The sequence below is a fragment of the Equus quagga genome, chromosome 9 (genome assembly GCF_021613505.1).
Source record: "Equus quagga isolate Etosha38 chromosome 9, UCLA_HA_Equagga_1.0, whole genome shotgun sequence".
NCBI classification, from domain to species: Eukaryota; Metazoa; Chordata; class Mammalia; order Perissodactyla; family Equidae; genus Equus; species Equus quagga.
Genome location: NC_060275.1, coordinates 53,674,119 through 53,700,439, shown reverse-complemented (window position 1 = coordinate 53,700,439; position 26,321 = coordinate 53,674,119). Strand labels below are relative to the sequence as shown.

At 37.3% G+C, this 26,321-nt stretch overlaps 1 protein-coding gene across 7 annotated transcripts in view; it reads right to left on the bottom strand.

The window, feature by feature from the left end:
• GREB1L (GREB1 like retinoic acid receptor coactivator) overlaps positions 1-26,321 on the bottom strand; it is a 245,998-nt gene that overhangs the window by 146,675 nt on the left and 73,002 nt on the right. For all 7 annotated transcript variants that reach the window (XM_046671347.1, XM_046671354.1, XM_046671355.1 and 4 more), the window contains exon 2: positions 382-485. The gene's annotated coding sequence lies outside the window, so the exon portion shown is untranslated. The remainder of the gene's footprint in view (positions 1-381; positions 486-26,321) is intronic.

Here is a 26,321-nt window from a genome sequence, read left to right as displayed (position 1 = left end):
CTTTAAACCATACCTGAGAACCATTGTCTTATAAAGCATGACTAAAACATGGGCTCCATGTTTCACTTTTGGAAAAGGCAAATAAATCCTTTGTCTATAAAACTGGGTTATAATCTGAAAAGCACATTGCTTCTAAAATGAAGACCCTGACACTTTAATTATTGCTTTGACTACTGGTTAAAGCATTTGATCAGATGCAAGTTTGTTTCTCAATGGTAGGTTTACCCAAAAATCAAAGAAAGGCCATGGTAGTTCACTTTGGTAGTAAAAAGAGAAGAAAGCTAGAAGAATGTGAAATTTCATCTTGGATCTCATATGTACCTTGGTAACACTTTCCTTTTTTTTTTCAGATGAGAAACCAAAAGAGTGTAAGTGACTTACTCAAGATTAGAGAAGCACTAAATGGCAAGGATGGTGCTAGAATCCAAGGCTCCCAGTCATATACTTTCCTTTTTTTTTAATCGGCCAAATTGTTCAAAAATCTCCTGAAAGACAAAAACAGATGAAGGTGAAATGTCAGTTGGTTGAATTTAAACAGAGACGACACTGTGTTCTTTCCAGGTTCAACAATAAACAATTCCAGGGATTAGCATGAAGTGCTGGCAGATGAAAACATTCTGACTCCTAAACAAAAATATTTGTATTTTTGCACCACAGTTAGTAAATCAATTGTAAAAATTAAAGTAATGGAAAAAAAGGAGATTGCAACCCCAGAACACAATTTTCCTTTACTCTTGGAAGACAGATTGAAGAAAACAAAACAAAATCCCCATGGCTCCCTTCATTAGCAGCCAGGGTGGTGAGTCCCTCGTAAATCCCACTTATAAAGGCTCCTGGCTACCTGCAGAGCCCAGGAGGACCAATCACATTAGTGAAGACGCCAGATGACCAAAGGAAGCAGTGAGAGTCTGGGAAAGCGAGTAAACAAAAGGCAGCATTCCAAATGAATGCCCCTGCTAGAGCCTGCCTTGTAAAATGCCTGGATGTGAGAAGCCCAAAGCAGATTAGCTTAAGGCAACAAAAGTTCAAATAAGATACAAAGAACTCATTTTGACACATTAAGAAATCATCTTCATTAGATCATCAGGTGCTTAAGTGTAATTATTAAGAAAATATTCCACCTAAGTTGTGTTTGAAGCAGCAAGTCCTAGAAGCACAGGGACATAAAAATGGTTCTTGAATACAACATGTTCATGACCAAAATTCATGAACCAGACACACCGGCCTTTTTCCATTTTAATCTCCCTGACATTTTAAAGGCCTGTCATGACTTTAAAACTTGTTGTACATATCATTCCAATTTTACCACGCAGCTCGTGAGTGCTACTTTAAATATCAACTAGAATATTCGAATCTTTCCCACTGTAAGTGATTTTTCTTCCACATTGTTGCCTCATTTACAAAGAAAATAAGTAACCCTTTCGGGTGTGAATGGCCAAAATGAAAAGCAGCAAAACATTAGGCCATGGTATAATTTCCTGAACATTCTCCATCACTTTACATGCTTGTTTTGCTTTCGTTGCAAAGTTTAAAGTCAAATACAATTTAGATGTTTAAATTTGAAAATGTGGAAGGAAAACCTTCTTTACTTCCATGTGGAGAAGACTGAGATTTGTTTTCTTTTGTTTTGAGGGGAGAGTTAGGGACTTATGTTAAATAAATTTAATAACTTCCAATATTGTTTGCCAGTCTTATTCACGAAAGTATCCACATTGCTAAGCCTAATAACACTTACGTAAAATAGAAATAATTACTTACTGAAAGTCCTGTAAGAAGACCTGGTCTCTGACAATGTGCAATACTAGATCCAGTCAACATTTTAAGGTGTACAAACCATCAAGCAGTCTGAAATTTTACAAATGTATTTAGAGGCCCCCTTATCAACAACAGATAAGCAGATAGGCAAAAATGGTTCTGATAATTTAAATAGTCCTAAAAGCCTAAAGCCAACGCTGAGGTATAATAATGAGAATCTTTCTCTGTAATTTCTATTTCTTAAAAATTAATTTCTCATCGTACCTCCTCAGTTTTGCTTGATTATAATAATCACCCCTCACCAAGAACAGAAGTAGCTCAGCTTCCACTTTCCCATTGAGAGGTACTCCCACTGTTTTGACAAACCCGAATAGGGCCCTATGGAAGACTGCACTGACACAGAAGGAAAGAGCTTCACCTGACTGGCTGACGTCACCTGGGGCCTTAGGCCAGGTGAAAACTTTGACTTCGTTTGTGCTCAAGGGGAAAAACACTGCTAAAGTTCAGTGAGTCTAAACTCCATTAAACTTTTTGACTCCATAAACCTTTAGGTTTTATCACTTTTCTAGGTTTAAAAATTACATAATCATCCTAATAACATAATAAAGCTTAAAATTTTTATAATACTCATTTAAAAAATATAATAAATCAATCACTCCTGTTTGACAGAGGGAAAAATAATTACAGCGATAAAGGGATGGTGGGTGGCAGACGAAGGGCCCAGCCCTGCCCGCGTGAAGAAACTCTCGTTGGTGCTATGGCTTCTCTGGCCTTTTCAGTTTTGTCACACAGCCAGTGGCAGAAATATGTCCTAACAAGTCAGTAACAGCCTATTTTCTCAGATAGCTCCTTATTTGCTGACTGCAAACACAGAGCATCTCCTTCCATTGTCTCCTTTACTCCTTCCCTCTCCCCTTGGTAGCTAAGAGGCAGGACCAAGAATGGCCTGACCTGTGCTGTTCCTAAAGCAATGAGGACAGCGGTGTGGTGAGTGACAAATCTGATTTAAATCATGCTCTACTACTTTACAATCATGTGGCTTGAGGCTAGTTATCTGTAAAATGGGAATAGTATCTCCTACCTTATAGGGTTATAGTAGAGAAGACAACGTACGTGAAGTGCCTGGCATATATTAGGCCATACAATAAATGTTAATACTCTTACTTACATAAATCCCTAATCATAGGGAGATTTACGCTTTTATACTTCATGTAGAGTTCTTTCATGTATATTATCTCAGCTAATCTTTGTAAGATTACCACACTCAGAAGTAGCAAATTAGTCAAATGCATGTCCTCTGACTCCAGAATCAATGTTCTTTTCCTATTGTGCTGCCATGTAACAGGTTGTGATGGTGGAGACCACACTGTATGCCTATATCATAAGCTCCTGTGGGTGGGGATGGGGAGCAAGGACTGAACTGGGAGGGATCTTAGAAGAAAGAAAAGGAAGGAAAAAACAGACACACAATCAAAGAAACCCATACTACTTAGCAGGGTAATTGCCAGAGGGATAATTTGCCCTTGGGGGTTCATCAATACAGTATCTTTTATTGGTAAAAAAAGGCAATGAGAAAAACAGTGAAACACAATTATAACATCCTAAGTTCTAGATCTTTATAAGAATGTGATTATTTTAGATTGCTCAAAGAAAAATTTACAAAAACAACAGACTTTCAAAATATTATCTTAGTCTAAGGTTGAGAAAGGTTTCCTAATTGTCATTAGATGCAACCAACATCTAAATTAACCAAAATTTTCTAAACACCTCAGAACTATACCAGGAGCTGTAATATACTTCATTTAATCCTCACAATAACATCCTGAGATACATATTGTATTCATTACATGAGAATACAGACTCCAAAAGACTGAGTCAGACTAAAAGAAAATGGGATTCCTACCTCACTATATGATTCTATACAATTAAACTTTGAATTTACTATTTGAATTTTTTAAACTTCAAATTTTCTAATAAGATAAATTTAAAACTTAACCCAGGAGGATAATTTTTCACCCAGGAATACAATCTTCACTCTCCCTTACAAGCTTTCATTCTCTTACCTATCCTGGGAAAATCTTTGTTAAGAAGCGAAATGTAAGGAACCTCCTAATGAAATTGAGGTATGTGGACCAATGGCATAAGTTGGAAGACAAATTGCTCTTTCTTTTTGGGTAAAAAGTGAAGAAACAAAGGAGACTCCTAGGAAGAAACAGCATGAAGAAACAAGTAATCATAGCTATGAATGGAGACAATCAACAGTCAAGAGAGGTGCAGTGGATCACTGCTGTTGACCTGGGTGCTCACTCAGGCTCTTAAAGTCACTCTGCTGGTCAGATAGTGATGACGGTAGTGGTGGTAGAAAGTGCTGAATGATACATCAGGAGTCATAGTGAGCAAGACTAGAATTAACGTTCCCATTTGTTTCAGCAACTGAAACAGCACAGGCTATATTTGACCTGAATGTAACAAAGTAGAAAATCTGGTTGGAATTACTACTGATTTTTCCTGATGAAAGCAATGTGGCCACTTAAAGCTCAGAATCATTCAGATCAGTATTTCTCACAAAGTCTAATTCAAGGATGGCATTAGAATCCCCTGAAGAACACGTTTACCACGTAGATTCCTTATCATCTCTCTCAGAGATTTACCAGTCACTGGTTCTAGGAAATGACTCAGGAATCTGCATTTTGAATATCACGGAAACGGATGCCAGATTTAGCAAACAGGCAACCCTAACCCCAGATGGTTCCATGACATTAGAGTTTGGGAAAAAAAGAAAAAAGAAAGAGGAAGAGATCAAAATTGTGTATGATAGTTAAACAGGACGCTTATTTGTAACAATTAGCCAAACACATTAAAAAGAAAGGGAGAAAACCTCACTGTCTGATCTTAGGACTGGATCCTTGATTGCTTTGTTTCAATCCCCTCCTTTGGAAAATGGAAACAAACCAACGATGATGCCTACCAAGCCCCTTGCCATTCTGTGGTTATGCTCAAAGGAGGTACCTGAGAGCATAAGAGAGTTAGAAAGGGCATTTTGTGGGCCGGCCCGGTGGCGCAGCGGTTAAGTGAGCATGTTCCACTTCTGGCAGCCCGGGGTTCGCTGGCTCGGATCCCGGGTGCGGACATGGCACTGCTTGGCACACCATACTGTGGTAGGCGTCCCACATATAAAGTAGAGGAAGATAGGCATGGACGTTAGCTCAGGGCCAGTCTTCCTCTGCCAAAAGAGGAGGATTGGCAGCAGTTAGCTCAGGGCTAATCTTCCTCAAAAAAAAAAAAAGAAAGAAAGAAAGGCCATTTTGCTATGACAACAGCAACTTGCTCTGGATGAGCATCATATCCACCTCCCACCACTTTTTGGATGCCTATGCCACTTGACCTTTACCTTCTCCTCTCAGGCTGGCCTTAGCAGGGAATAAGAGCATTGAAAAAAATTAAACATTGTTTATCGACTAGGTTTTTAACCGCAAAAACTAAAAAGAAAATCAATCAATTGAAACACTAAAAACAAAAGCATCCCAACAATGTCCTGGCAAATACTGTTCTCACAAAACCTCACAAAAGGCATTGGGATGAAACACTATGCTTAGTATGCAAAGGAAAAAACTCAACTCCTCTAGCTTTTGTACTGTACTTTTCCCCCCAAAGTGACTTCTTAACCAAGCTTTAAGTAGTGATAATTGCATTCTGTGTTACATGAAGGGTGTGTTTCTAAAGAACATTGTGGAATGTTCAACTATGTAATTAGAAGCACCAAGTCTGTAAGGTTCTGAGGTAAAAGAGGATGCAAATGATACTCCTGTTTCATGGAGAAGTTAGACAGAAAAAATTGCAATAATATTAAATACCAATTATTGAAGTATTTCATTAGAAAAGGGATGCCAGAAGGGAGGGGAGTTCTTAGAAAGTGGTCCAGGAGCATAGGAGGGTGGAGGTGGGGGTAGAAAGACATATGGGGAGTCCATAAAAACAAATTTTGATGGCTAGCAGTAATCTGGTGGTTAATAAATGCCAGTGTACCTCAGAAATCATGGTATTGCTGCCTGTGACATCCTGTTCTGGGTTGCCAAAGTCAGTATATGCCATACAGGGAAATAAATTGAAAAATTAATCACATTAAGTAGAGCTCATGCACACAAAGAAGTATAATCTTAACCTATGTAAGGGACCGAGCAGAATTTGCTTATTCAAGTTTTTTGGGTGCATCACTGTCATAGGGCCTCACTGCTTTACCACTAACAGATGGGGGGCGGGGCTGGGTTGCACGTCATCTGATGTCATTCCCAATGCCGAGGGCTTTATTTTGTTTGTTTCTGGATAATGACGTTCTTGGACTGTTAAAGCAGTCAGGGTTTGTCTTTATTGTAGCTTTAAAGTGACACAAGTCACTTTACAGAAAAAGAGGAAGACACCTGATTCACATGACCAGGCACAGCCAAGGGAGCATGTGAACTTTCAACAAGAGAGGAAGCCTCGTACCAGATGTGAAGAAGTAAAGTTTATTTTTCCATTTAGCTTGTTTATTTAAGTAAGAAGGAAGGAGACAGTGACTGCTTCCCACTCCAAACTGCTCAGGGAATGCCTTTCCTTTCTTTCTTTATAAATGAGCAAAGTTGGCTATTGCAGTTTCCAGAGGGATCTGGAAAGGAACCAAGTCACTAATGATTACAGTTCACCTGTAGCTAGTTAAACTTTGAAACCTGCCAATCAACACAGAAAACCAAGAGGGAAGGTCAATGCAGCCTTGCCCATCTAGCATTCTCTCACTCTTTAGATTGAAAATGATGTATTAAGGAAATTATTTTATGAAATGCAAAGCATATTATAGAGACTATAATCAAGGTCTTCATAAGATTCATTTAAACATCTAACAGCTGAGAAACTCTCAAGTCTTAGTTTATTTATTTTCCCTTTCAATTACTGTGTGTAAGAGACAGAGTGATAGAGCTTTTACATTTAAAACAAAATAACCAAAGAAAAACATCTTTTGTCCTTGATACATCTATCTTTTCACATTATTTTGGTCTGACATGCCATTTATTTCTAGACTGAAGATATTTTGGTACACATCCAAAGACACACATACTCTTTTTTCACAAATTGTTGAAACATTCCTCTTAATGCTGAAGGCATTACAGGCTACTAACAAATAATACAAAATACACCACAAAACAATCATTGATATTTCATGTATTCATCATCAAAAAGACCAGGCTACAAAATATTAAGCGACTTTCATCTATTATTCATTTACACATCTATTTTTTAAAAAGTTTACCTCTTCTTTACCCATAATATCTCCTCATCCCATTTCTTGCAGGAAAAGAGAGAACACCATCACTAAGATTAATGGAGCATTGGTAAAGTATTTTAGGTACAAATGACCCACTTTTACATACATACAGCCAGAACAACTCAGCAAGGGTTTAGGAAGGAGAAAACGCAAAGTTTTTTCTATTGAATTCATGCAGCTGGTGGTGATAGATTGACTGTTCTCCTTTAATGGCAGGGTCAGAAAGACAGAGAGAAAGGCTTTCCATAACTGGCTATATTTTCTATTAATTAATTAATTTATTTGGTTTTTCCTCAAATGTTCTAAGTCAGTGAGATAAATTACTTCCAGTTTTAATTAAAGCCCTCTCAAAGGTTAACTCATACTGCTAAAAGAGAGTGCAAGAGTGGCATAATGGGATGCCTTTTCTTTCCACAAAACAAAATGCAAAATGTTCCCTCTTTATAAAGAAGGAGAAAATGGATCGTATTTATCCCTGAAGTTTTATTTCCTGGAATTGTTTCTTAAACACTGTGTGTTTCATGAAAACGAGAACTTTATCATCTTCAAAAACTCAAACTGAAAAGAGAATTGGTAATATATCAAATTTTAGATCCTGCTTGAAACTCAAGAACTAAATTTTGAACTTAAATCTATTCATCTAAGTATCACTATCAAGTGTAAATTAAAATAAGACTCACTCACTTGGTCTTGGCTATGAACTCTCACAAAGATCTGAATCTGGCCCTACAATTACTACAGTTACTGCAAACTTACAATTACTAATATCAGCTAATATTTAATGCTAATTTCAAAGATTTTTTTTCCATGCAACCTAATGGTTGACTTTTATTTGAAACCAAGGTATAGCTACTATTTCACAGCAGTAGCGTTGGAGCCCCAGGAAAGGCAGGGAAGAAGTGTCTAGAGTGGGATGATCACTGTAAATCTATTCTTAAGGCTCAGAAATAAAAGCGTGCCACTTGTGATACATATTCACAGAGCCACTAAAATAACATATGATATGTAGTATTAATATTTGATACAATCAGTAAATGAACACATTTATAAGTACATTTGAGTGCATGCACACGTGTACAGAGTAATGCCTCCTTCCAGACATCAGACTCTGGGACACCTCAACCACCTAGCCTAGAACCAGTCAAGTACCAGGAAATAAGAGAAAGATACATTTTTATAGTGAAGTAATGAAGAAGTGTAACTGACTTGTATCATAGGTACAGGCTCACTGTCAGGCATAAAGCAAAAATAGCAGTGAACCAGCAACATGACACACAGATTCCAGGAAGAAATGCTAACTCATCTGAAGGGAAGAGACTCCATATCTACAAAAAGTAGATGGTAAAAATAAAAATACGGCTGCTTGGGGCATTTACTGTAGAGGAAATAACCCCAGAGTAACTACTTCAACAGTCACTGAGGACATCATTGTATCTCAGTGCAGCACAACAGCAGATCTTTATAATTAGGACAGTGAGTTGGTTAAGGCACATTATTCAAAAGACAGAGTATTAACTAAGGTATTTTAGAAAGATCTTTCACTGAAATATGAATTTTTTTTTTAAGTTTTGAGGCTTCCGTTATCTGGAAAATAAAGTTATCTGAAACAACCTTACTATTGTTATGTTTTATGCAAAGTATTTTGTCTCCAACTTTCAAAGGTTTTCCTGAATACTGACTCGTTATGCTGAGGGAGGTTGTGTGGAATGTAAATATCTTAAATATTACCACTATTTACAACTAGCTTAAATTATACAATTAAGAGATGACTTTTTTTAAGATACCTTTTCAGATTATAGGATTATTTGCCTTTTTAAAAACTGTGTTTACTGATCCTGTACAAGTTTTTGGTTGTACTGCATGTCTCTTCTTCCACATTACTATAACAAGACACCATTCCTGACTTGTAAGAAGTTATCACCTGTACTCTTATTACGTTATTTTCAAATCTGATGTACAAACTCGGGTATTTAGGCCTCTGAAGAGATGTACAGGAGGAGGAGTTGATTGGAACAAAAATTCCCGATTCATTAATTACTCGTTGAACGTCACCATGTCATGGATGTGATCCAATGCTCTTGGAGATGCTTCGATGACAATAGAATAAGAAGATTTCAGAGTAGCTGAAATCTTTAACTCTCTTTCTTTGAAAATCTTCTGTCACAAGTCAGAAGGATAATGTCTCTTTTCACCCAATGAGAAAGCTGTTCTCACACGAGCATAATTAATTAATCTTCTGACACCATGACAAAGAAATTCCTTAAAAGGATTTCTCCGATTTCCTCTCAAGACAGAAGATTGTCTTTATCCATCATCTGTTCTTCCTGATCCCTTCTTTTTGAATATCCACATCAGCAGAATTGTCCATCAGAAAAGACAGCAGGAGGGAAATCTCGGCATGATTGATAGGGCCCCGATGCTCTGCAGGCCTATTTAAGTGCAAGCATCTATTGTTGCAAACTTACTTTACAGCAGTTAAACAAATATAATAGTCACCAATTCAACCATTGTGCAGCTTAGATTTGACTAAAACTAGTAAGTGAGGTTTGCTAATGACAAGGCACTGATTTTGAAGCCAGATAAAAATTTTGCAGATAAGTTAGCCTGATGTCCACTTAGAAAAAAGAAAATTCTCAAAGCCATGCAACAGTATACATATATTACAAGTGTTATATACCATAGTGTATGTAGATGAACATTCCCATTAAAAAGCAAGAAAAATCTGATACTTTTTATCCTAATAGCCATCCAATACTTCTTACCTCCACCATGGCTATCTGGAAAAAACCCCAAAAAACCGCATATGTTACTAGCCAAAAAAATCAGGGGGGTCAAAGAAGAAAGTGCTACCAATACTCCCTTAAAAGTTTTTTTTCAGATTCATCATAGTAAAGTTTTCCTTTAAAGAGAGGTTTAGGTATGTCTATGTGTTCTTACCCACAACTGTGAAAGAAAAGCAAAGGCCATTTGAGACTCCCTGTGTGAACCCGCCACTTCTTGGGTAGAACTAATGGACCAGAGCGTTATAGATCAGCTTCAAGTGAGGAGCAGAGCATTCTGGTCAAAGGTCTAATCACAGGAAAGGCAAGCATGGCCCTACTTTGAAAGCAATCTACATGAAATGGAAACATCTAGAAATCTCACTAAGCCGTGGTAAGAGCACGCCCAGTATCAACAGTAGAGGTTACAGCATGCTCTGTGCTTTTTACAGATCCTGCCAAGAAAGGCCACTTGAGCCCAGACACCAGGACACACTGACACCATGTGCTCTGTTTGCACCACAATGACCTTGACTACTCAGTTCTGGATGCACCCTGTGAAAATATTTGTTGATCCTTCCACTCCCCAGAGAGGCCAGCCCTCACAGGCCAGGGCCCCAGCTCATTGGTGCTTCCCTCGGCACAGTTAGAAAGATAGACTGCCACTGCCTCACCCACTGTGAAGCTGCTTCTCCAGCTGACCTGCTTCCTCCAGCTAAGGAGAGAAACTGATGGCTGGCCCACAGCCAGGACCCATGTGTCCTGCAATGAGCAGCTTAGTTTTGGTTTTTCTTAAATCACAGAGTTACATTCAGGATCGATTACCCCTTTGAAGACCAAGGAAAAAAAGAGTTATATCCAGGACAAAGACCTAGGAAAATCCTTGTGGATAAAGAGGGACGCTAGCAGTTTGAATAGAGAGTATACCACAGAGTTTGAATGCAGAGAAGCTGGAAACCAACTGAGAATGAGCTGGTAGTGAAGTAACCAGGAGAGAGGGCCCAATGGGAACGCAGGCGTACAGCCCAGAGGGGACTCTGAAATGTCCCCTCACTAGCCAAGGACCCAGAAATCTCTCAAGGGCTCCCATCACCAACAGCTCCACCTTGTTGGTTAACAGTCCTTTTGTGAAAGGCTTGTCTTCCCAACAGGACTGTGTGTGTTTGGGGGTGGAGGGTGGGCAAGAACGAATCCTCATCATTTTTTTTTTTTTTTTTTGGCCTATTATGCATTGTATAGCATCTTGTCAGGATCAGTAAGCACATACTAACCGGTTAGAATGGAACTCGAGGAAAAGGCTGTTAGTGTTGCCCAAGGCCAGGTATGTAAGACCCAGTGAGAGGACAGGCAAATCCTCCTCTTTTCCACCCAGGACACTCTGGACACTCACTCTCTGGGTGGAAAAGCAGTGATGTCCGTGAGATTTAAGTCCAAGTTCAATAGGAATATCCTCTTGCTTATAATGGTCCTTGGAGTTAAATCCTTGGTAAGAAAAACCCACCAGTGTGTACAGGAAATCGCTGTACCTTCCTCTTAATTTTGCTGTGAACCTAAAACTGCTCTAAAAAAATAAAGTCTTAAAAAAAAGGCCAAAATCAAGACAAAACAAAATCCACTAGTGCTCACAAAAACTCAGGGAAAAACAAACATTTCATTCTTTTGCCCCTCAGACATATCTTTGTAAGACAAGGATCAGTTGTAATATGGTCCATTACAAATATTTAAGACTAACTGCGTTCACAGAACTGACTTTGGATTCAGACTTGCATTGACTGGGTCCCAATCCCTCACTTCCAAGGGGGCCCGTGATTCAGTCTCTTTGCCTCAGTCACGTCATCTATAAAGCAGGGCCTACACCTTCCAGGGGGTTGTGAGGACTAAATGGAAATCCTGGCATCTGGCAAACACTCAGTACATAATGATGGATTATTATTCATTCTCTGTTTCCCCTTTCCCCCTCCTTCACACAACTCTCTAAGTGGGCACATCCAGCTCTATTTCTGGGAGTTTATATGGAGACACAAACACAACACACACACACACCAAACAGCAGCCTTTAGTGCTGAGAAGGGAGCAGGCCCAATAGATCAAGCTAGACACTTCTGAGCAGTTGAGAGAAAAGAATGAGGAAATCAGACAGAACAAGCAAAGGAGAATGGGGCAGGCCAGGGTGACACGGGGGCTGGAAACAGAGAATTTCTCAGGGCTCTATTTGAACTACCGCAGCTCTGTGTGTGTCTCATTCTGCCTCAGCCAGCTCAGCTTCAGCACTTGGTTTCCTGGTTATCTTGGCATTGTTTTCAGGTGGGGGTCTTACTGGGCAACATAAAGCACGTTCTGTACTTGTTTTCATTTCCACTCAATTCAACGAGTACTTATTTTGTTCCTGTAGGTGCCAAGCATTGCGACATATGCTGAGGATACATTCATGAATAAGACCAGACCATACAGGAGTTCACAGCTCAGCAGGACCGACGTGATAACTCCATACAGTGTAATAGAGAGCATACAAGAAGCCTGGGAGTGAGTGTGGGAGAAGCACTTAGTGAGGACTTCAAAGGTGAGCAGGAGTTTGCATGAAGAGAAAGGGTGGGGTTGAAGATATTGCACGTAAAGGAATTGTGGGGTGAAAGAAGTAGGTGTCACTTCGTATGTCTGAGGCACAGAATGCGTGAAGGCAGAATGGCAGGAATTAGGCTAGCAAGAGAAGCTAGGTTATGAAAGGCAATTAGACACTTTTTTTTTTTTTTTTTTTGCTGAGGAAGATTAGCCCTGAGCTAACATCTGTGCCCATCTTCCTCTATTTTATATGTGGAATGTTGCCATAGCATGGCTTGATGAGTGGTACATAGGTCCATGCCCAGGATCCGAACTGGGAACCCCAGGCCACCAAAGTGGAGTGTGCCAACTTAACCACCTGGCAACCGGGCTGGCCCCAAGCAATTAACCTTTTAAACAAAATTTTTTTTAACAAAGGGGGCTACTCCTTAAAGATTGTAGGCCAACGAGTGACACAATCAAATTTGTTTTTCAAAAACATAATTCATGGACCAAATGGAAGACAATGGAATGGGAAGAGGAAAAGGAACAGTCAAAAATTAGCTTGGGAAGGAGATGATTAAAATGGTCTGGCGAGAGACAATAGGGGACTAACAAGGACGTGAAGATGAGATGCGTTTATTCAAGACTTACGCTGGATGCTGAATTGATGGGGTTTAGTGTCCCACTGGACACAGGATATGAGGAGGGGAGGAGAAGCCTAGGGTAACTGGGAAGTTTCTAGCTGGAGCACTTGAGTAAATGTCACACTATTAATCTGGATGGAGCAGTAAAGGAAGTGTTGCCCTGTTTCCGTGTGTGAATTTGTACAATCACGTGCCTGAAGGCCTTTTGTTTACCCTAAGTCACTAACACCTGGACCTCCTAGGAGGGAATAACTGAAACCTTAGGAAAATAACCTTTTTCAAGCTGTTTTTCATAAAGGAATCCTATGACACCCACTATAAATTCTAATTTTTAACAGTTGTCCTAGAAATTCAAAGTTTCATGGTTTATTTCATGAACCGAATGGCTCAATGGATCCTGTGGCCAGACTGGCCTTTAAGTATGAGACTGCTAGGTGAAGAAAAGAAAAAAAGAAGAGCAGACATCTGCCAAAAGGCTACGTGTGCCAAATGGGAAGTGAGAGCACGTTTAGAGAAAGAGGAAGGAGGGACAACAAGCTGCTTAATACCTCTATTTACTGCTAGGGACGTCTCTAAACGGGAAGAACTACTTTAATGATCAGTTTCATATATTAGAGGTCCAGGGCAAAGAGAACACAAACCCTTAGGAAGTAGCAGCAGTCTTGTTCTCATATTATTGTTTTGCTGGCTTCTATATCAGATTAAAAGATGATTTGTATTAACAAGTAACTAAAGTGTTAGAAGTGTAAACAAAATTAATCCAACATTTTAAGGAAAAGAAACTTGGTTTATTCACTAAACTGCACGATTACCCCACATATTCACTTTTATTAAAAGAACAAAAATATTGCTGCTGAGAGTGGGGAAGGGTTTTAGATAAGATGGTTGGAGCTGGAGCAGTCAGCTATCCTGGACCATGAGGTGTCTTCAGGAATAGAAGCCACGCACAGTGAAGCAAAGACGCAAAGGGCCTGGGTCCCTGACACCATGCGTCACCATCTCAGGCCTAGACTGCCTCCCCTGGGATTTCCTAAAAGTGGGAGAGAAATAAATTCTATCTTATGGAAGCCACTATTTCTTACCTCTTTGTTACTCGCTGCCAAACAATTCTAACAAAAACAACTCTTTTAACATTTTTCCTACATTATCTTAGTTTTTCTGTTTAGTTTTTGTGTGTGTGTGTGTGTGTAATTTCTCTCACAAGAATAGGTATTATATTGTACTCACTGCTCTTTTTTTATTCAACAATTTGTGACATTTTCTTATGCTAAAAAAACTATGACAATCTTTGAAGATTACCATAGAATTCCACCATATGAATGCATCATTATTTATATAACCAATTCCCCGTTTGGGGGACATTCAGTAAGTAGTTTTACTTACCAATGGACTCCCTCAATTTATTATAATTTACAACTCACAGGTGGACCAAAAATTATGTAGCTACACCTTCACAACAAGCCAGCATGATGAATATTCTCCGCCATACAGTGTTGAGCAGTGTGGCCATTATTTCACTCAATTACATTTGTAAGTTGGATTCGAGCATAAAAGAGAGGCACAAGGAAGAATCTAGCAGATATTTGGTTATTTGCCCTCTAAAGATGAAGAACAATGAAGAGGAAGCACAATGCTGCCCATCTGTATAAGCTTATTATAACTAATATCTCACCAAAATGCTTCAGCCTAGAAGGTTCACCCCCACAAAAACGCCATCCTTTATAAGCTCTATGGCAACTTCTCTAGCTGAATTGGGTAGAAATAGTTAAGACTTAGATAGGATTTCTCTACTAAAGAGACTTTGGTGACATTAGAAAGCTCAAAAACTATAAAATTATGTCTAAACGACACAAAATAAAGACAACAAAACAAATTCTTACCAATAATTTTATTTAAAATCATTCTCAAATTCCAGTGAGTGTACTAAGAGTGATGAAAAGTTAGTCTGTGTATTGAATCATCAGAATTTACAACTATACTATAATGTGGTGAGAACTGTCTGTTGAGAATTATAACCCTAAGACGAGGAGGAGTCCTTATATGCAGCAATTAGCTTATGCCAGATATGGTCACCTCCCAAAGCAGGAAAGTGGAGGATTCCTCTTAGACACATTTTCAGTAATACGGGTTAAAACAAAAATTGCTTTCTGGTTGATTTTTAGAGAGATAAAAATTGCCAGTTACCTGGAATTTCTAGTTACCTGTTATTTTATCTTATGAATTGTGCTTTTCATATTTAATCAAGACTTAACTTCCCCTAAGAGCTAAATGACACCAAAGAAATAGGGATACATCTGCACTCAACCTCCCACAAACGAAGCTCTCTAAGGCAGTCTTTCTCTTGTCCAGAATACAGGATATTACAGTGCTGCTTCTGTGAGGCTCAGTAAACGTGAAATGAACATGTCTGTGCTGAGTGTACAGTCATTTCACTAAATAGTATTTGTAAGAAGCATAAGTGTGTACATGCCCAAATTTTCCAATGATTCAAGTACAGTAACAACTTCTCTCTCTAGGGGTCAATGACCCAGAATTCTCAATTATTGGAAACACAGTCCAGTGTCTAAAACTGAGCAAATAAAAGTACAAACAGACACAACAGACAGCACAAGGTTCACGTTCTAAAAGTATTTGCCCTTCACTCAAAGGAAGGAACTCACTCAAACGTGTTTCCTCTCAATTTAGACCCAGTTTGAAGAAATTTGCTTACATGATTCCTAGCTTTTGTCAGATTAAAAGGAGTGGGATGCCAGGGGCAAGGAGAACAAGAGGAGAAAAAAAAAAAAGGGAAGCTTTTAATCTGACACTGACAGTGAAAATAGAAAAATAATTTTAAAAAGGAGACAGAAGAACTTAAAATATACAATAATCTGGAGAAATTTAGTTTAAGAGTACGTGGTTCTAGTCTGTAGCTTGGCCCTAAACTAAACTAAAATGTTGAAAATAACCTAAATAATCAAGAAAAAGGTATACTTATTACACAATTAATAATTTATAATAACCTTTCAAAATATTTCTATAAAATTGTTACCTTTTAAAATTTGAGCATCTCAGAGACTAAATTCTAAAGGTCCTTTACAACTAAAAAATTCTATACATTTCATGGAAAAATTAGGAACTCTTTATTCCTCAATGATGTGGCTTATATATACATTTCTCTCAAAATTTTTTAAAAATTAATATTTTAGTAGGATACATACATACATATCATGAAAAGTAACTTCTCTTCCTTTCAATACACTACCTCTCCCTAGGGACAACCACTATCACCAGTTTCTTGTCTATTCTAAGGGAAGCTGGAATATAATTGCCATACAAATATTCACATGTATGTATGTATTGACACAAATGGTAGCATACTATAAACACTCTTCTGTATCTTACACTTTTCACTTCACAGTAAATCTTGGAGATCTTTACATATCAGAATATAAAGAGCTTATGCATTCTTCCTTTACGGCTATATAGTATTCCATGATTGATTTAACCAGCTCACTAGTGAGTACCCAATCTTTGACTATTACTAAGAATGCTGCAATGATTAATTATATACACAACCATTTCAAACGTGTACCTCAGTAGGATAAATTCCTACAAGTGGGATTGTTGTGTACGTGCTTTTAAAATTTTGATAGATATTGTCAAATTGTTCTTCATAGAAATTAGATTAATTTCCACCAACAATGTATGAGAGAGCCTGATTCACCATACCTTTCCCCAAATAATCATAACTTTCAGATCTTTGATTATTTAATTGGAAATTGAATTGAAAAAACAATATTATTTAATTGGAAACTGAAACAAAAAAGCAAATCCGATAAAACAGTAGCTCACTGCAGTTTTAACTGGTATTCCTCTTACTATGAGAGGTTAAGCATCTTCTCAAGTTTAAGAGCCATCTAAGCTCCTTTCTATGAAATATCTGTTCATATTCTTCACCCATTTTCCCATCTTTTGTTGGTTGATGTAGATGCACCCTTCACAAATTAAGGGAATTAGCCCTCTTCTCTGTGATATGAGTTACAAATATTTTTTCCGCTTTATCATTTGTCTTCTGACTTTAAGCTATATTGTTGTACAATTTTTACTTCTATGTAGCTGAATTCATCAGTCTTGTCTTTTATTTTCAAACTTAAAAAGCCCTTCGTAACTTAAGATTAAGAAAAAACATCCCATGTTTACTACTCTAATTTTTATGTTTAGACATTTAATTCATTTGTAATTTATTTTGGTATAAGATATGAAACTTGGATGATTTTCTTTTTTTCCAGATTGCATTCAATTAACTTAATTGCATTCAATTCATTTACTGAATAATGAATCTTTCTCCCTCTGATCCGAAAGGTCTTCTTTATTATATCCTAAATTCCAGTATGTATTTGGGTCTATTATAATTAGTCCAATGTTACATTTGTCAAAGCTTCATAGACGTGTTTTAACATCTGACAGAAATTGCCCTCCACACCATGACTGCTCTTATTCATAATTTTTCTTAAATTCCTTGCTTAATTTCACATATGGACTTTAGAATCAGCTTTCCTGGTTCAAAAAAAATCATTTTATTATTTTTTTGCTATCTCATTAAACTATATATTAATTTAGGGGAAATTTATATATTTTACCATTTTGGAGCTTCTTATCCAAGAACATGAATTAGCCTTCTTTTGCAATCTCAGGCAGCATTTTAAAGTCTTCTTCACCTAGATCAGGCCTTCTCAACCTCAGCACTATTGACTGTGGATAATCGAAAATGTCTCTAGATATCGTCAGATGTCCCCCGGCGGGGCAAAATGGTCCTCAGTTGAGAACCACTAATCTAGATCAAGCATACTTCTCTTTAAGTTTAATACCGGGTGTTTTTGACTTTTCCCTTTTCTTCTAATCTAAACGGTACCTCTTCTAAACACTACTTTCACACATAAATTATATATCCAGACGCTTTCTGAACTTTTTAATTGTTTATAATAGCTTTTCGGTTGATTCTCATGAATTTATGAGGTAGATAATCACATCTGCAAAATGATAATTTCACCTCTTTTTCTATTTTTAAACTTTTTTTAATCTCTTTCTCTTTTCTAACTGCACTGTCTAGTAGCCCACAATGGTCATAAGTCAAGGTGGTAATAGTGAATATGCTTATTTTAAACGCCTCTAATATTTAAGCATGACGCTGGTCTGGGGTTGGATACATAGTGTATCATGCAAAGGAACAGTGGATTATGCAAAGGAAGTATCCATCTCATTATTTTTTAACAAAAGGAAGATGCTGAATTTACAAAGTGCTTTTTCAACATCTATGGAGATAACTGTATGCTATTTCACTGATGCAGAAAATTATCTGAACAATCCTAGAATCCCTAGAATAAGCCCCACTTGGACAGCAGCATATCATTCTTTTAGAATGCCGTTGAATTATCTGTAGTTGTCCATTTTGTGCTATCTTTGTTGGGTTTTGAAACCACTGTCATGAAAGCATCATAAAAAGAACTTGAAAGCTTTCTTTCTTTCAAATAGTTTAAGTAGAACTGAAATTTTTATTTCTTAGAAGTTTAATAGAATTGCCCCATGAAAACACGTGGGATTGGTCCTCTTTTGGAGAGGGGCTCTTCAATAATTTTCTCTACTTTATTTATTGTGACTAGTGAGTTTCCATTCTCTCTGTCTTCTGAGGTCAGTTCTGATAATTATATTTGCCTAGAGAGTTATCCATTCCATTCATATTCTAAAATTTATTTGTATAATAGATCGATATCGTCTCTTACGAGTCTTCTATTTTGTGTGCAGTTGTTTCCTCATTAGCATTCCTTATTTTGTGATTTATGTTTTCTTCTTTTTTAATATGCTATTATCTAAAGTTTTACCATTTCCCCACCAAAGATCAAGTTCTTGCATTACTTTATTAGTGTTGCCTTTTTGGGTTTGTTTTATAGTTTATTTATTTCCACCTTTATTCTGCTTTACTATGCTTTCCTTTGATTTATTTTGTTGTTCTGACTTCAGTCGTTGCTCAACTGTTGCTCAATTCATTTTTATTCTGTTTACTAATATATGCATTTTAGATAATAAACGCTTCTCTGAATGCTGCTTTAACTGTGTCTAGGGCTGTACTGTATAGTGTGGTTAAGAACCCAAGCACTGGGGTAGACTCTTTGGATGAAAATCCTCTTTACTTCACTTACCAGTTGTGAGATCTGGAAGCAAGTCACTATTCCTTGCTGTAACTCTATTTTCTCATCTATAAAATGTGGATAATAGTTTTTTTACTGAACAATTATCATGAGGATTAAATGGGTCAATAGTTAGACCCATTTAATGCCTGACAGTAAGAGCTTAAACGGTTCTTGAATGAATTAACTACATGATAGATATGTTTAATTTCCACCTTAAATCATATTTTACAATTTGCTTTCTGTTTTTATTACTTCTTTCTTTTAAAAATAATCTTTCATGATATGAGCTGTACTTGCTTTCTCTACGTGTGTATGTTTCTTCTGGTAATTTCAAAGTTTTTTTATGTTTAGTAATTTATAACTTTATAGATTACATATTGTCTTCTATTTCTTTATACATTATCTACCGACTCCATACTGTGAATAATGACAAGTTTAGCATATTTTTACTTTTTTCTTTCTTCCACTCTTTACTCTTCCACCTGATTTTATCGCATTTTTCTGAGTTTTATCTTCATAGTTTTAATTACATTTATCCCTTTATTCTCGATTTATCAGCTTCAAATTATCTTTTGACCATTAGCTATCAAAGATGAGGAAATCAGTGTTCTTCAATCATCTACAACATTCCTAACTTGTTTCCTCCCAATATTTTTATATCATTATTAGGTTTTTAAATTATATTTCTGTTCCAAGATATTAAAGTCTTATTTCCACAGTTAAATGGATTCAGTGTGCTCCTCCAGTTGATCCTGTGACAGTTGATTCAATATTCACAAAAGACTCATAAGAGCTATATTTCTTAGTTCTTACCTGTTTAAAAAATGGTTGTCTATTACCTTTAAGTTAAATGATAGTTTGCCTAAGTATAAATTTGGGGGTAGACAGTCACGCTTTTCCCCTGCAGATTTAAATATACTATCTACCTCACAGAACTGAATACTCCTCTTCAGAAGTCTCAGACTGGCCTGATTTTCCCCTTTACAGATGACTTAATCCTTTTACCTTTCTTTGTCTTTGAAATCTATTCAGTTTATTAGGATATCTTTATGTTGATTATTGCACTTCAATTTTTTAAAAGCTAGGAAATAACGTTTTCCATCTGTTGATTGAAGATTTCTCTAGTTTCCAATAAGGTTTCTTAAATTATATCTATAAATATAATTTTTCATCCTTTTAAAAAATCTTTGTGGGGCTGGCCCAGAGGCATAGCAATCAAGTTTGCACACTCCACTTTGGTGGCCTGGGGTCCGTGGATTCAGATGCCAGGCCCAGACCTATGCACTGCTCATCAAGCCATGCTGCGGCAGCATCCCACATACAAAATAGAAGAAGACTGGCACAGATGCTAGCTCAGGGCCAACCTTCCTCACACACACACACACACACAAACCTTCGTTAGGGACTGTAGTTATAAAGATATCAGATTTCTTTTGCCTGTTATCCATATGTATTATTTGTCCTGTAACTCTTTTAAACTCTTCATTGTTATTTCATTTTGCTTCCTCTTTTCAATCCTCCTTCCTGTCCTTTACTGTGCTTTCAAAATCTCTCTTTTTTTGTTTTGCTTCCAAGGAGGCCTTTGCTGCTAAAACAGTTTTATTTTTCTCCTCTGTGTTTTCTTTTTGGAGTTTTACTATATTTATCCTTTTGCTGACTTGTCATATATTCCCTGAGCTCTTGTATCTTTGCTTTAAGCACTTGTTTTTTAGCAGTGATTACAATATTAAATATATATATATATTTAATGTATGGGTTATTTGGTGACAATTTCTATATGTTCATCTGAGGTAACATTTTCTTCTTGTCAGTGTTCTTCATCTACCATTTTCCTCCTTTTTCCTAGTTGTAACTTTGTACATATTCTGTGCAGTTTCCTTTCTGATTATTATTCATTCTTAAATGAGGTAAGTTCTTCTAGGACCCAATTTACAGCAGATTCATGTGGGAAAAGGACTGGGACCATATTTTGAGCTAGCAGGAATTTACTGTTTGACACAAGGTTGTATGTGTGAGTTATTTTAGCTTTAACTTCTCCTCAATCAGAAGAGAGCAGTAGTTAAAGGTCTATTTAACTCTCTTATTCTGCTTCACTCATAGACTGCTTGGTACAAACATTACTCCTCTGGGCATTCCTTATTCAGCCTCAACTACCTTCTCTTTTAGGCCAAACCAGCTCCAGGGAAGCTGCTGCATTAGCCTGAACACCATTTTCATTGTTTCAAACAAAGAATTACCAGTTTTGCTCCCTAAGGGTGTCCTATTTACTTAACTATTCTGCCAGCTTTGTTTCAGATGTGCAGCTACAGGGTCTTACTCTTTAAGCATCTACCCATGCCCTAGTTTTATCTTCACTGTATTTAGCAATACCTTCTCCTGAACTATAGTTTGGGGTTTCAGGTGTCTTCCAGGTGTGTTAAAGTTGGAATTTTTATATCTATTTCTTTTTCCTTTTTATCATTGTAGGATTTCCAAGAGAAAAAGGAAAAAATACTAAGTTTTCTCTGTTACTAAAACTAGAGATTCTACTCAATAAATCACCCTAACTCTAAAACTATCTAAAAGAAGTCAACTTTTGTCTGTTAATTCTAAAGATACAGGATAAGATTATAGGGCCTGAAGGCATAATTTCCTAACCTCATTTATCAACATACTTTTAAATGTGCATAGTAGAGTAAATAACAGTAAAATCCCTCTTAATTTGGCACGATTGGGATCCATGACTGCTTGGTTAACTGAAAGAATCAGTTAAAGTGAGTGTGCAGAATTGGACTTTGTCAACTTGGTTAACCTAGGAAATATGCTTCCCAGAATCCCCTTCTCTGTATGGTTCTGGATTCGAGTTGACAAATGGGGAGGAGGTTGGCGTGAGATTTGAGAGGTGGAGGTGAGGACACAACCACTGCCCTTAGAATGTCACTGCAGTCAGAAACGGTGACAGACTGACACCGGTGCCAAAGTGGATCCCCACTTGTTCTTGTTCTCCTCTGGTCCACATCTAGCTTTTCATCCTGACTGCTGGCCAAGAGTGACTCCAGGCCTGCCACTGGGTGCTGGCTATGGCTCCACAGAGGCAGCTACACTGAGGCAACAGTTTCCTACAGACGTGAAGTCCCAATGCAAGAGCAGGCCATGCTCGGCCTCCACAAGCTCCTATTTGCCCACCCACACCAGCGTTTCAGGACAACTGGCTAGTGAATCCATGCGTCTCCAACTCTCCCTTTCAAATGTCATTTTCCCAGCTCCTCCTACATTTGGGTAATTTCTTTTCTTTCTTTTTTTTTTTTAAATTTTTTTTTTCAGATGTACATCATATTTCGAATTCTGTATACATTACATCATGTTCACCACCCGAACACTAATTATAGTGCATCCCCTCACATGTGACCCTAATCACCCCTTTTGCCCTCCCCCCTTCCTCCTTCCCCAATGGTAACCACCAGTCCAATCTCCAGTGCTATGCGTTTTTTTTTTTTGTCGTTTTTATCTTCTACTTATGAGTGAGATCATATGGTATTTGACTTTCTCCCTCTGACTTATTTCACTCAGCATAAAACCCTCAAGGTCCATCATGTTGTCACAAATGGCCGGATTTCGTCATTTCTTACGGCTGAGTAGTAGTCCATCATGTATAAATACCACATCTTCTTTATCCATTCGTCCCTTGATGGGTACCTAGGTTGCTTCCAAGTCTTGGCTATTGTGTATAATGCTGCAATGAACATAGGGGTGCAGGTATCTTTATGCCTTTGTGTTTTCAAGTTTTTTGGATAAATCATTTGGGTAATTTCTAATTCCTAAAGTAAATTCTTTATTCCTATTACATTCATAGTGGCTCTATTTCCCTCATTGAACCATGACTGACAGAGTGGGGACTAACACACACACACAAATCCATTTATACATTTAACTTGAAACATATACATGTGAATTCATTTGCCAATTTTTGAATGAAGGACAAGGACTTTTTCTTTGGGTAGGAGTCAACTGTTTGGAGGTCCCTTTGACGAACCAACCCCTAATGCATTATCTATAATGCTGTTTCCATCTGTATAGAGTGAAATAAGAATTCAATACACCTATGAAACAAAATGAATCCAGAATACTTCTAGGTTTTTATGATTCTCCCTATCAATACCTTTTACAGTACTTTCAACAGACTTATTTCAACAGGAATTATTTTTGGCAACTCACCTTTATGAAGTCTTTCCAAGTTTTCACAGAAACAATAACTATCTTTGTTTTTTAAATTTATATTTCATGGGTCATTTAATGTCTAATTAAATTGTGCATTATAGTAACAACTGGCAAATACATGTTTAGGAACAACATAAATAACTCTTGGCAGCAGAAATGCCTGGGCTACTAGATAATGGCCATGATCATTCAACTATCAGCGTGCTGTCCATGGACATCTGGTGAGCATGTTTTACATGTGGAATGGAGATCCCTGGTTACCCCTACAAGGGTAAAAGAGTTATCACTATAATCTGAATCTGACACATCCCACAAACTGTTTTTGGAATAAATCTCTGACATTGGCATGTTACTTAACGTTTATTCCCTCTTCATGAAGGTAGAGAACAGAATATCCAGAAAAAAGTATCTGAGTTTCATATTTATTAGATTTATATTATTTTGAGTTTCCTAAATTTTAGGCATTAAAAGTTAGAGACTGATTATGACTGCGTTTTAACCCGTAGATGTAAGTCTTGTTGTCAAGGTCACACTAGTTCTTTAGAAGAATCTGGACCAGTTTTTAAGAGGCACATAATTCAAAGAATCTAGAAAGGATAAAATAGAGCCTTTAAGGTCAGTATACTGTCTATATCTGGGGAAAAAAACCAAATGCATAAAACCCTATAGGACACCTTATGGACCATGGAGTCTTCATCTGAATTTAATGACTAGTCCACTATTCCTTGCTGCTTTTAGCCTTAACTTCCTCCTTTTGCGGTGGACTGGTCAAACAGATTTAGATTCTCCAGACATTTGTTGAATGCTTACTACATACTAAGTTCTGAAATGGCTATTTTCACAGGTATCGTCTCATTTAACCCTTATGACAGTCCTGGGGGTTATGATTTATCCCTATTTTCTATATGAAGAAACAGATCAGCAGGGTTGGAGACTTAACCACAGTGACACAGATATAAGCAGCAGAGCCAAAATTGACTCCAGGTCAGCTCAATGGCTTCTCACTTCAAAGCTGGAAGGAATATGAGTAGGAGATCATACTTGTTAGTCCCATGAAAGACACTTGATAAACTGATATTTGTTTTACAATTACAAAATTATTGTATAATGAGTTTGCAATTATTTTTTTAAACATTATATAACTTGGGATAGGGGAATTTTTTAAATGTATTAGGAAAGAAGGTGCCTACCCTAATAAACTTACATCTAGCTGCTAAGAAAGAGTAATAACAAGATTGTTTTTTAATAAGTCATAGTAATAAGTGATGGTGACAATAATGGCAGTATACGTTGTATCTCTATACTCTCTTTTCAACAAGTTAAAACAACTTCTGGAAACACCACATCCTATTTTTTACAAGAGCCCAGTAGCAAGAGGTGGTTGTTACTGCCAGTTGACATGGGAGAAAGCAAGCTCAGAAAGTCCCAAGAACACAAAAGCATGTGGGTAAGGCAGGTATAATAGTCTCTGTGCCTGGTGTTCTGTCCATTAATCCTGGCTTCGTTTCTTCAGCCACCATCAAAATGAGTCATCGCCATTTGGCAGAGACAAAAAGATCTGGGAGACAAATTTCAGCTATAATCCTAAGAGTATTCTAAACACAATTTGCACTTTTTCTGATTTTCTATAATTTGAGCCAGATCTCTCTCTTCCATCACTTAGATGCAGACTGGAACAAAAGGAAATTGCTCATGCCCTAGTTTTGCTGAAGCCTTCAATAACACAAGTGCTTAAAGGTGGCAGATTTGCTTTTTGCTTGTCACAAACACATTTTTTCCCCTGGTTTAATTCAAAACCAGATTATAGCTAGGAACTCACTCTGCAGTAAAATTAATAGCTACATCCTCCACCTAGCCTTTAAGTGAATTTTGAAGAGATACGTCTATTGCACATGCCTTTCTATCCAGTTAACAAATGTAACCAACATCACGGAAACTCCAGTCATAGTCTCTAGGGAGTTCTGGGTTTAAATCTTCTGGTTTGAGTTATCTTAACATACATGCATAAACATCATTCATTTGGGTGAAATTCTCACTAGAACCAGAAAAACTGAATCGCCAATGGTCCCCACCACCACCAATCATGTCCACCTTAGTTACACTCTTTGTACTTACTTACATTTTGTTTGAATACTGTTCTTTAGCTGGCCATTACATGCTTTCTGTGTTATCTTTCCCATTAATTTGCAAACATCCTGAGAGACTGCACAGTTCTATCTCTGTTCTACTCTAAGCTCACAAGTCATAGAATAGAGGAGGGTCTGGAACAGATAGGAACTTGACACCGAGGCCTACTGCACACCAAGTCCTCTTCACATGCTGTTTCCATGACTCCCCACAAACATCTTATGATGTAGCTATTATTATCCCAATTTTCCAAAAAAGGAACTTGAGATTCAGAGAAATGGAAAGATTTCCCCAACGTTACACAGCGAGTAAACAGTCAGAATGAGATCCAAACTAAGATCTGCCCTTTCTTCTCGCTGTCCCATACTGCCTTACTCTACATATTTTTAAAACACCCTTCATTGTAAGACTTTCATAATAAGAAAGGCAATAAATGCTGTTTTAAAGATCAAAAGGAGAGTAAAAAAGAATCTTTTCTAGCCTCCTGGGAACTAGGATAAAGAAAACCAATTACTGCAGTACCATGTTGCATTTATTAACACTTTTGGTCAAAAGTTTAGAAACTGTTTTATAAGTTATTTTTCTCCTGATTATAGGAAATATAGAAATATAACACAATGCACACTCATAGGAAATTCAGTGAGTAGAGAAAAAGTTCAAGTATTTAAAAAAAAATCACCCTAATCTCAGCACTCAGGGATGACTCATTTAACATTTCACCATGTTTCCTTCTAGTTCTGCTTTTTCTCTTCTAGTTCTTTTGTATATGGCTTCTTTACATGATTGAGATTAATCTGCATATTTACTATTAAACTTCTTTCACATAAAC